Raw genomic sequence first — 13,044 nt, 5'->3', positions numbered from 1 at the left:
GGTCCTGATAAGGTAACCTCCCTATGTTGAGGCCTGGTATGATTCAGGAGAAGGGACCACATGTTTACTTCCGCCCCTTCTTTGTCTGCCACACTGCATGCCTGGATAATGGTCAGGTATGAAATTTGGGGAGAACCCCACAATGATTTTTTAGAGTGTTTTGGTGTTGTTCCCCTTAAAATCCATTCCAGGCTCTTATCCTGGATAAGGATCTAGAATATATGTTGAGGGGGGTCCCCCACTTTTGTTACAAAACAATGGCATTTAGCTTTAAGAGTTTTCTTCCTTTTAACCATTTACCAAGTGTATAACTTAGATTTACAACGGCAAGGCAGCTCACCTGCACTATATTATGCACCTAGTATGTGATCCAACACTTTCGGGTAAGGGGCGAACGTGTGCACTGCTGATGCCGCGTCCATGCTGTGATTGGACACAGCACAAGCCGATCAGCGGGTGCTGGCAAACAGATGTCCACCAGCACCCACTGATCAGAGAGAGGCTGGACAGAGCTATGTCTATGTAAACAAGGACACAAAGTACACAAGCACACACTTAACCCTTTGATTGCCCTAGATGTTTAACCCCTTCTCAGCCAGTGTCATTAGCACAGTGACAGTGCATATTTTTAGCACTGATCACTGCATTAGTGTCACTGGTTTCCATAAAGTGTCAGAAGTGTCAGTTAGTGTCAGAATGTTGGCCGCAATATCACAGTCCCACTACAGGTCACTGTTTTCCGTCATTACTAGTATAAAAATGTGTGGCAGGCAATTTGACATGAACTGACGCTAAGGGAGAACTGACTGATTGCTACTGAAATCACTAGTGACACTAATACAGTAATTTGTTATAATACTACACTGTCACTGTACTAATGACACTGTCTGGGAAGGGGTTAACATCTAGGATGATCAAGGGGATAAATGTGTGCCTAACAATGTGTAATGTGTGTAATTTGTGCTGCTTTTACTAACCAATCCCTTGCTTTGCTTTGCAGGGAAAAGAAACAGAAAACCATTCCCTCCTGTGTTGACAATCCCGGAGGCAGGAGCAATGTACCAGTACATTGCTTTGTCTGCACAGGCCACCCGTCTATAGTACATTGTGGGTGGGCAGTCCTCAAATGTTTATGTTGGTGGGAAATTAAAGCTTCAGCTGCCTACTTCTGTTTGTTAAAAAATGCAGCCAGATTCCCTTTATCTAGCCTTTTGGGTCTGATATGAATTTTAAGGTGGGAACAGCACACATTAGCCAAGAAAAAAAAAAAAAAGGTTAACCGCTTGCCGACCAACTCATGCCGATATACATCGGCAGAGGGGCACGTAAAGGCAGATTAACGTACCTGTACATTGCCCTTTAAGAAGCAATTTGCGCGCGTGCGTGCTGCGACTTCCGTGAGCATGATCGCGGGTCCCGCAGACTCGATGTCCACGGGGATACCCACAATCGTCTCACGGAGAGGAAGAATGGGGAAATGCTGATGTAAACAAGCATTTCCCCGTTCTGCCTAGTTACAGGACACTGATCACAGCTCCCTGTAATCGGGAGCAGTGATCAGTGTCATGTCACACATAGCCCCTCCCCCCACAATTAGAATCACTCCCTAGGACACACTTAACCCCTACAGTGCCACCCAGTGGTTAACCCCTTCACTACCAGTCACATTTACACAGTAATCAATGCATTTTTAATTGCACTGATCGCTGTATAAATGTAAATGGTCCCAAAATCACGCCAAAAGTGTCTGATCTGTTCACCATAATGTCACAGTCATGATAAAAATCGCTGATCGCTGCCATTACTAATAAAAAATAATTATTAATAAAAATGCCATAAAGCTATCCCCTATTTTGTAAGCGCTATAACTTTTGCGCAAACCAATCAATAAACACTTATTGCGATTTTTTTACCAAAAATATGTAGAAGAATACGTATCGGCCTAAACTGAGGAAAAAAAATGTTTTCTTATATATTTTTTGGGGATATTTATTATAGCAAAAAGTAAAATATAATGCGTTTTTTTTCAAAATTGTTGCTATTTTTTTTGTTTATAGCGCAAAAAATAAAAACCACAGAGGTGATCAAATACCACCAAAAGAAAGGTCTATTTGTAGGGAAAAAAGGACGTCAATTTTGTTCCGAAGCCACGTCGCATGCCTGCGCAATTGTCAGTTAAAGCGACACAGTGCCGAATCACAAAAAGTGCTCTAGTCTTTGGGCAGCCAAATATTCTGGGGCTTAAGGGGTTAAGGTCCCCCCAAATCCATAACAGACCCTAATCTGTACATGAGCCTTGTAGGCCATAAACATGGGGGGGGGGGGGGATTTTGCACCACCTCAGGATCCATACAAATAAATATGCAAACATGGCAGGACTTTCCTGGCAAAGCACCCATGTTGATGAGGACAGGGCTACTTCCCATCAACCCTGGCCTGGTGTTTGTGGGGGTCTGTGGTAGGGGTAATTATCAGAAACTGGGAGCCCTTGTTAAGATAAGGGTGCCCCCCAGATACTGGCTTCCCCAGTGAATAAATAAGAGGTAGATAATACCCCTACTTATTCACAAAACTGTAAACAGTAAATAATAAGGAGTGTGGAGAATATGGCGCTCAGGATAACAAGGAGACTTTACCAAATCGTACATGACTGGCTCTTGAAATGTGATTAATGCACCACAGCAGCACTTCAGAAGAGGGAAGCACACTGTATAGGAAAAACAAAGCAGAGAAGAAGGCGCTTCTAAGTGCAGTAATAGAACACTTTAATGACATAGAAGGGTTAGAAACACTTACAAGATGAAAGTGAAAAACAGGCATATCAATGAATCCATAATGTCCAGCGGGATGCCTCCTGGGAGTAAAAACAGCTGCAGATGGAAGTTCCAGCCAGTTCCAGCTGTCTTTACTCCCAGGAGGCATCTCACTGGACATTATGGATTCAATGATATGCCTGTTTTTCACGCCTTCTTCTCTGCTTAGTAAATAATAACACCACCCTATTTAAAAAATCTCACTGACACTATCTACTTCCTTTACATACTTATAATAAATAACATCACCCAGGCTGCAAAATATTAACAAAGGGGCAGGATCTTCTGGGTGATGTCATTACCCAAATATGGGTAATTACCCAAATGTCTGTTTACATTGACAGATCTCCGTTCTCTCCTTCTGAGGAGCAATAGCGGGTAGCTGACGGCCATTGCGGCAGCTGGCCACACGCACGGCTCCTATGTCATGTGGTGGGTGTGCGCGCGTCCTATACGCCTTAAAGCACCCACCGTACAGCTACGGCGATGTGCGCAGGAGTGGCACTCTGACCACCCAATGTATTTTATTTTGTTCTTAAGTTTTTTTTTATTGTACTGTTATCATTTTACTTTAATATATTTGTGTTTACAGCAACACTTTATATTTCTCACATGTTTTTCAGTAGATTGAGTTATTCTCTGTTTAAGTGAGAGACAATGTAAAATTCAGCAAATAAAACAGGTTATGTCAAGTTCTGAAAATCAGCAAACTATATCAGAGTTATTATATGATTTAGAATGGAGAAACTAAGGTGAACCTTTCTGTGAAGGGTGAAGACAATGACTACTGGATCTTACTCATCATTTGAAAAGGTTAATTTAATCTCTTTTATTCCGTAGAGTGCGCTCTCCTTTGTGAAATGTATCTTTTAGGATGATATTTGCACAACAAATATTTTCTACGCAATAATGTATTATTAAATGGCAAATACATATTTGTCCACAGTATAAATTAATTACATATTCATTTTACATTTTTTAACAAAATTGTCTTCACCTTTCTCTCACTACTATACCTTTCTCTCAACTGACTGGAGCTCAAATATGGATTTTTTTGTGATAACAGATAGAGAGTGTTAGAAAAAATATGCAGTTGCTGTATATTGTGACATTAAAGATTCACTTTAATTGTTATGTGATACTGGACTCCCTGGAGACAGGCTGGGTTGTGAATATGTCAGTCAATTTGCAAGATTTCAGGTGACTTTTCCCAGGGACTAAAGTCATTCTTTCACAAAGATAGTTAAGCTAAATCACAATGAAAACATAATTTTTTTTAAAAAGGATAAGTTCACCTTTGTACAAAAAATATTAAATATGCATCTTTTTGCAGGTAAAAAAATGTGAGTTTATTATTTTTTGTTTTAGGAGCCTGTAAAGCATTGCACCAGTGATAAGGAGATCGCTGATGCCATGCAGGTCCCTTCCACACTGTCAGTGTATTTGCTTACCTGTACATCCTGTATGGGTAAGCCGATACTTGCTAACAAGTAGGGATGAGCTGAACACCCCCCGGTTTGGTTCACAGAAGAACATGCAAGCAAGCAAAAAATTTGTGCATGTACGACAGAACTAGAAAAAGGAAGTTCAATAGCCAGTGCTTTGGGCTCCTTCTGCCAATCTCATTTGGTGAGAGACAATTCATGCTTTTCAGCTTTCGTGCTTTTCAGTCCGTTACTGCTGTTCAGTTTGTGCTTGTGGGTTTGTATCAGGTTTTCAGTGCGTGTAGTCAGTTTATATCTGTTTTCCAGTGCGTTCTTGTCGCTCGTTTCTGATTTTCAGCTCGCTCTTCACAGGCCTTGCTGTTTTTTAGTGCGTTCTGTTAGTTCGTTCTGACCAGCCGACCAATTTGAAGCCATGTTGTGGGTATGTGCTCGTCATAGAGTTTGTGCTATGCGGGGGCTTGGTGTTGGGGTTCATGCTTTGACCCAAGTCCAGTCCATAAACAGGGTGGGGAGGAGCTCATGGATCAAGAATTCGTTACTCTAACATGACCAATTCTCTCATATGCCTTTGCTGTGGGAGATCCAGGAGAATAATCCTGATGATTTCAGGAATTTTCTCAGGATGACGGACCCCGTTTTTCACCGTTTGTTGGCTGTCCCCTTATATTACGAAGCAGGACACTTGCATGCGGCAAGCCATCACTCCGGAGCAGAGGCTAGTCACCACATTGCGGTACTTGGTGACGGGGAGAAGTCTACAGGACCTCAAGCTCTCTACAGGCATCTCCCCCCAGGCTCTGGGGATCATTATCTCAGAGATTTGTACTGCCATCATTTAGATCCTGCAGAAGGACTATATTAGGGTAAGTTTTCTCCTTTAACATCACATTCTATGTATTTAATGTTTGCTAATGTATTGTATTTATGTCATCATTCCCTAATTACCATGATTGTAATATGCTGTGAATGTCCCCTTTGTCCTCATGCATGCTGGAAGCTTTTAATTCTCCTTTTTTGTCCTTCATGCATATTTGCCTTCACTAACCTCCCCAGCATGCTATCCTGGTCCCATATACACCTAGCCTAGTCACTTAGCAATGTATTTTGTCAGCTCCATTGTAGTGCTTTTCCCTAAACACCCCCTAAAATGTGTCCAAATGTTATTTGTGTCCTTAAATTCAGGCAGAGTGCAAGAGGCTTTTTTTGGCTCCCAAACTAATTTAGAATCCCCTAAACATTTTCCAAAGGGCCATCAGAGGGGGTGAGGAATCTGATAAGTGGACCTTATCTTTTTGTCTTTAAATACTCCTTAAAATAAATGTTATACTGATGTTGGCCAAGAATGTTTGTGTCTAATCTGCTTGCAATGTTATGTGCAAAAGTATTAATTTGTTTTTTCTGGTTTGACTCCACAGTTTCCTTCAACGCCACAGGAATGGCAAAATGTGGCCTCCCAGTTTGCTGAGCGCTGGGACTTTCCCAACTGTGGAGGGGTAATCGATGGAAAGCACGTCCACATCGTCCCACCACATCACTCGGGGTCATACTATTTCAATTATAAGGGTTTCAATAGTATCGTGTTGATGGCGGTGGTGTCAGCGACATATGAGTTTTTATATGTGGACGTGGGGAAGAATGGCCGGATGTCGGATGGTGGAGTCTTTGCCCAGATGGAGTTCTACCGACATCTCCAGAGTGGTGGCTTGGGATTGCCACCTGCAGAAGAGAATGTCGAAGGACTCCCATTTGTTTTTATTGCTGATGAAGCATTTGGTCTGGGTGATCACATGATGAGGACATTCCTCCAGAGGAAACTCACCCCGCAGAAGAGGGTTTTTAATTTCTGGCTGGCCAGAGCCAGAAGAGTCATGGAGAATACCTTTGGGATAATGGCCAGCCAGTTCCGTCTATTTCTAATGGCAATAAATATGGCGGAGTACAAACTTAACCACATTGTGTTATCATGCTGCATACTGCACAACCTTTTAAAGAGAAATGCTCCTAATTATGTAGCCTCAGTTGGGCCTGAGGCCGGACTTCATGAACCAACACTGATGGGCCTGGAAGCTGGCCATCCTGGCTTGCCCCCCCAAAGCGCCCTTGAAGTGCGTCAAAAATATGTTGATTATTTTACAAGTGGAGGGCCATTGCTATGCCAGCAAATTTTTAAATGTTTTCAAAATAAAAAAAATTTGATATGATAAAATCTTGAATTTGATTTACTGATTGTGTTTCTTTTAGCTGTCTCCTAGGTTCTCCTAGTGCACTTGCAGTGCCAAGTGGTTTTTCCATTATTTAAATAACACCCATTGTCACTGTAAACACCAACTTAATACAAAAAGTGGTATTGAGCATTGAAAGAAGAAGCCACACATTGTTGAGTATAAAACCTTTTACTCCATGCACATGTGCGTTGTAAAACATTTTTTGGTAAAAAAATAACATTTTGGTTTTATAAAGTTTTACCTTGAAAAAAATTTTTGTTGTACATAAACAGGCATGTTTCAAAACATAACATACACAACTCAGGAACGTACAAAGTTCAACATTGAAAAACTGAAGGCAATAACAGACATTATAGTGTTAAAAATGTGTTGATATTGCCTTCATCAGATGGGGTGATGTCACCCCTGTAAAAGCCAAATTTAGAAGACGCACACAAATTGGGGGTCAAAATGGGGTTTTCCCTCCTGATCCCATGCCTAATGTCAGCATGTGCTATCTCCCATCATGGGGGATCAATGGACGTGTTTTGGGTGTGCAACCCCTACCTCTCACCTACTAGAATTGCGAGGAAGGGGTTGCACCCACAAAACGCGTACATTGATATCCCCTGATGGCAGATAGCACATGTTGACACACTGTGTGCATCTTCCAAATTTGGCTTATAAACTGTATTAAAACTTGAAATCTTCTTAAAAAAATAAAAAAGTGTAATTTTTTTGGATATAGATTGTCCCTAATACATCAATCATGTTCTTCATTCTTTGTTCAAGCTCCTTGTTTTTTTCCGTTATGAAGTCTAAATCTTGAATACAAAACATGATGTCCTGAATTTGTGCACTGTCAGTGGTGAAATGGGTAGATGTTCTTCCACAACATGCGCATCACCTAAAAGAAAAATACACACCATGTATTATAAATATGCAGGCATATATCTATTACCTGAATTTGTGGTGTCAGACACTCACCTGTTGTGGTCACTATTTCAACCACCTGTCCTTCCTCCACATCCTCTGGCTGTGTGCTGAGTTTCCCTTCTTTAGTAGGTGGGGGGTCCCTGGTGTCCTCAGACGTTCCGAGTCTTTTCTCCCCTATGAGAATGAAACAAAAGGTATACTTAGCACACCGATATTTGTGGCCAGAAATATGAATATGAAACATTGCTTGGAAGTGGGGTACGATTTCCTGTTTTGGCAGAGTTCCAAGCTGAAGACGTGATTTTTTCACTTACCAAAGCTGGAATACTTACCTTTTTTGGACAAGTTTCACACATTGAGACCACTGGAGCACCTGTGTGGGACACCCTAAAAAGTTTGGTCTTGTGTCTCACACCAGTGCTCATGCGTCCAGATGTGTAAACAGCTGCTGAGTGTCCTCTCCTTACATTACACTGAATCAAGTTTGCATTTCATTCTAGTTACAAACACATCTAGACAACAATGTCCTAAACGTCTTTTAATACAAATTAGCATGACCAAATGTAGTTAACCCTGTATCTGCCAAAACATTGTATTTAGTTGGCGAACGAATAATGTGTACTGTGAACGATTACTGTGCCCACGAGCCTGAAAGTTGCCATTTTAAACTGTACAATAGTAAAGAAAAGCACATGGAGCAGCATGCAAGTAATAATAATAATCGGAACACACGACAACTACTTACTTTTTAGAAGCACTTGCTTGATCCTTCTGTACTGATCCTGCTCCCCCAATTTCAGGTCTGACCAACGTTTCCTCAATTGCTCCTTGGATCGTCGTACCCCAAAATTCCTGTGCAGACTCTTCACAACTTTAGTCATGATCTTGGCCTTTCTCACATTTGGGTTTAGGTACGATCCATACTTCCCATCATAGTCGGCCCTCTTCAAGATGTCCGCCATCTCCACCATCTCTACAAAGGTCATATTTGAGACCTTAAATCTTCTCTTCCGGGATCTGGACGTTTTGGGCTCTGGGCTTTCCTCCTCCTAGTTACTGCTATTACGCACCTGCTGTGTCTCCGCTATGCTCCCACTGTGCCGAGAGGGGGCGGGGAATATTCTAGAAAGAACGTCAGGGGTGGGTAACGTGGGCAGAGTTTCACGCATGCGCATTGTATATAAAGCTAAAACGCGTGTGTTGTACCTACGTTCTGTGTGCGGAGGAAGGAGGACCGGAAGCGCCGAACGTTATAACGAAGGTAACATTTTAACTTGGGACATCAGTGGCCTATACTGATTCTAGATTAAGGCCTATATTGGGCTAAGATTAGGAGAGTTTAGCCTGATATTAGTGTTTTTGTCTGGTGTTTTGTCTTGCAGCAAATATGAAACAATTCAAAGACACTGAATTCATGGGCCAGTTCATAAACAAATACAGGGATATGAGAAATTTATGGGAGGTTCAAAACCCCTTATATAGAAATAAACAAGCTAAGAAGGCATCGTTGGAGAAACTGCTGCAATTTGTGAAGACGCAGGTCCCCGATGCAGACATCGAGTTTGTGTATAAGAAAATCGGTAGCTTGAGAAGCACATATAGGAAGGAGCTTAATAAGGTCCATAAGCTTCCATGAGATCAGGAGCAGCAGCAGAGGATGTGTATGTACCCAGTCTGTGGTACTACAAGAGGATGCGGTTTCTGGAAGACCAAATGGAAGCCAGGGAATCACTTTCTACACATTCATCCAGCCTTCCCTCAACCCTTCCCTCAACCCCAGCTGAGGCTTCCAAGGACCAACCTGGCCCTTCAATCCTGGAAGAAGTGAAGGAGCCCAGCTGGAGCCAGGTATAGTATTTTTGAACATATTTATTGTCCGAAAATTATTGTTGTTAACTAGATGTTATTATTGATAAAAAAATGAATGATTTAACAAAAATTGTTTTACATATCAATAGACAGTAGGGGCCAAAAATGATTGTGACAAGAATGAAAAATGCTGGGCTCAGAATGATAGTCTTTTCTATTTCTTACCATTCAATTTGCAACAGTCATTAGCTGAAAATTGTGTGTGATTGATGAACCAAAAACTAAAACTATGTCCCTTTTTCATACACAGGAAGACCTCAACCAGGACGAGGCTCTGGAATGTGGCACACAGGAGGAGGCAGGGGTAAGTGTCAGCCAGGAGGTGGCAGGGCCCTGTAGCCTCACCCAATCCCAGGTGCCTCCCCTCCACCTTACAACAAAAAGGGCCAGGAAGGGGAGTAACGTGGAGGAGGCAGCACTGGGCCTGATTAAGGAGGCTAATGCGGCCCTGAAAACACCCCCGACGCTGAAGAGGCTTATGGCTGCTATGTAGCTGCCAAATTGCAGCAAATGGGGGAGGGCCAACGCTTCATATGTGAGAATCTAAGGGGCCAAATTAGTGAGAACATGCACTTATGTGCGCTCGCCCATCCTCCTCCTCCTCCTGCCACAAGTCCACCTCCAGAGCTACAGCCTCCAAGGAAGGCTGCAGGGAAGCGTGGAGGGAAGGCTGCATGGAAGACAATTAAGTGATGGCCTGGGTTCAGTCTGGTCTGACAGAAGATGCAGCCTGTTGTAGTACCACAGCCTGGGGACATATATATCATCTGCTGCTGTTCCTCTCTGGGATTCCTGGACCAGATTGTGCTCCCTTAAATATGGACTTCTCAGGCTACCAATTTTAATTTACAAAGAGTTAATGTGTGCCCTGGGGGCCAAAGGCTGTGCAAATTCAAGCAGTTTCTCCAGCGTTGCCTTCCTCTTTATTTTGTTATTATGAGCCAGAATAAATGGAGATTTTTTATATGAAAATGCTTGCCTATGTGTTTTTCTTAAAAAAGGACAGTTTGTTTGTGAGGAAACAGGTACATTTCAAAAATTCAATGTCAAATTAACAAGGTACACCAACACAAACCAACCTCCTTGAGCTTTATAAAAATACAAGATAATAATGTTGTTGTGGAAACTTGACACATCAAAAAAAAAAAATTATGGAGATCACTAGAAACTAATTTAAAAATAATCCAAAAAACAGGAGATCTTGATTAAAAAAAAAGATGACTATAAAAAATTATTCTAAACATTATTATGGAGATCTGGCTTTAAAAACGAAAAAGATTATTCATGAGATCACAAGAAATAATAAATAAATACGTTTGTCATAACTCTGTGTGAATATCAGCAGCAAAACAACTTCATTATTCTAGCATTATAAAGAACAAAAGAATGCGCTGCATTAAAAGATCCAATAATTTGCAGCGTGATGAATGTGCTATCTCCATTACGAATGCTAGTTTTACCAGACCGATCGCTTCCATCTCGTACTTGATTCTGAGCATGCGTGATTTTTTGTGCGTCGGAATTGCATACAGACAATCGCATTTTCGGATAGTGATTTCTGTTACTCAGGGGTACCTTCATACATTATGGTCTCTTCATATCTTTCTATCTTCATCATTATTTCACTTCATATTCATATTGACTCTTTATGATCATCACTTAACACGATTCTCATATGGTCACCTGTTTTATCCTTCACTTCCCTTGGTCTATATATATTTTTTTTCACCCTACATTGTTTTACTCTCATGCAATCTTTTTTGCACATTTTTCAGTCGGTTGTTCTATTTGCTCCATCTTTGCACTATCACGTCACTTTCGCTCACTCTCCTTTCTTCATGTATTTAATTCCTTTGGTGCTGGGCAGTGCTACCGGGTTTATCATAAAAATACCTTCTATTCTTATAGATTCTACTTGCCGAACCTGGCATTTTACTCTGTTTACTCTATTTGTCTACTGGCTGGTGACTGTTCATTGTGGGCCTGATGCTCTGGGCGGACCATTTGCACCTCAGCTCCCAGGGGAGGCTTGATGTGGTGACTTATGCACACCAGGATAACTCGAGCTCGGCATTCCAATGGGGTGTAAGTTTTGTGGACTTGGTCATCTTTTTTCTATATAAATCCATCTATGTAGAGTATTTCTCACACCATGGGCTTTTAAATTTAAAACACCTTTCATTATTTACAGACAATATATTCGCTCCTGATTAGTCGGTTTACCGAAGAAACGCGTCGAGATTTTGAGGATATAATCCCTCACATTACCATCAATTTTTACAACACTCTTATGAATTTTATTGTACATCATTACTGTATTATACTTATGAAACCTGTATAATTCTTTTTCCATGTAATGAGAAGCAAGTTTTATATCATGTCTATTCGGATGTTATTTCTGTACATGTATTGAACAATCATTTGTTACATATAAACGCTCTTCGACATTTATGTATAATAATAATAAATTTCTACTCTTACATTGTTTTTGAGCCTGCCTCATTTAAAGTCCCACACTCGATTTGTTTTTTGAATTTAGATTAGGGATGGAGACTTGCTACCCCCCCTCCTTGTGCGTTTCATTTAAAGTCCCAGTATATGGAGATATACATTCCCCCTTCTTGTATGTTGTAACCGGGATGGAGGCAGAGCTTCAATACAATGGGTAGCTTATACCTACCTTTCTAAATGCTTATACATTTTCCTCAGGGACAGATGGGATTTCATTCTATGATCCCCACCCTCTGGATGGTATTTACTATTTATACACATCTGCGACGTATATTTCCTTCTATGTGTGACCCATTTTTTATATATTTATGTTCCGCAGTTCTTTTCACCCCTAGTGGATGCTGTTCATCGTGCCTGCTCTGCTTTGACTGCCTTTCATCTTTTCCTCCCCGGGAGCTGCGATTCGCTTCAGATGCCGCCCCCTGCCACCCACAGGTTTGATCAGGTGACATGGGGGTGGGCGGTCTTGTGTGTATCGACGCCATGCTCATGCCGCACCAGTGACGTCCTTAGTGGGTGCTGCTTGGTTACTATGGCATTTTTTCATCTAGCTGATGTGTTGGCGGGATTATAATTTTGGTGCTATTGGCGGCCAGACGACTCCCGCTCGTTATCACGATTGCGTGACGTTGGTGCTTGTCCACCCTACCTGACCGGCCGGCTTGGGCATCCCCATTTACAGCTGACTAGATGACTGGTTTGCACTGCCCGCCTCATATCACGTATATACTTGATTTCCGTTACTCAGGTATGCCTTCATACATTATGGTCTCTTCATATCTTTCATCATTATTGCACTTCATATTCATATTGACTCTTTATGATCATCACTTAACACGATTCTCATATGGTCACCTGTTTTAGCCTTCACTTTCCTTGGTCTATATATATATTTTTTCACTCTGCATTGTTTTACTCTCATGCAATCTTTTTTGCACATTTTTCAGTCAGTTCTATCCGCTCCATCTTTGCACTATCACTTCACTTTCACTCACTCTCCTTTCTTCGTGTATTTCATTCCTTTGGTGCTGGGCAGTGCTACCGGCTTATAAAAATACCTTTTATTTTTCTTATAGATTCTACTTGCCGATACTGGCATAATACTCCATTTACTCTATTTGTCTACTGGCTGGGGGCTGTTCATTGTGGGCCTGATGCTCTGGGCGGACCATTTGCACCTCAGCTCCCGGGGAGGCTTGATGTGGCGACTTGCACACCAGGATAATTCGAGCTCAGCATTCCAATGGGGTGTAAGTTTTATGGGCT

At 41.6% G+C, this 13,044-nt stretch overlaps 1 protein-coding gene across 6 annotated transcripts in view; it reads right to left on the bottom strand.

Annotated features, from left to right (window-relative positions):
• TENM2 (teneurin transmembrane protein 2) overlaps positions 1-13,044 on the bottom strand; it is a 2,056,834-nt gene that overhangs the window by 1,240,088 nt on the left and 803,702 nt on the right. The gene's annotated exons all lie outside the window — the stretch shown is intronic.

Source organism: Aquarana catesbeiana, linkage group LG03, assembly GCF_042186555.1.
Source record: "Aquarana catesbeiana isolate 2022-GZ linkage group LG03, ASM4218655v1, whole genome shotgun sequence".
Lineage (NCBI taxonomy): Eukaryota > Metazoa > Chordata > Amphibia > Anura > Ranidae > Aquarana > Aquarana catesbeiana.
This window is presented reverse-complemented; position numbering and strand designations above follow the sequence as displayed.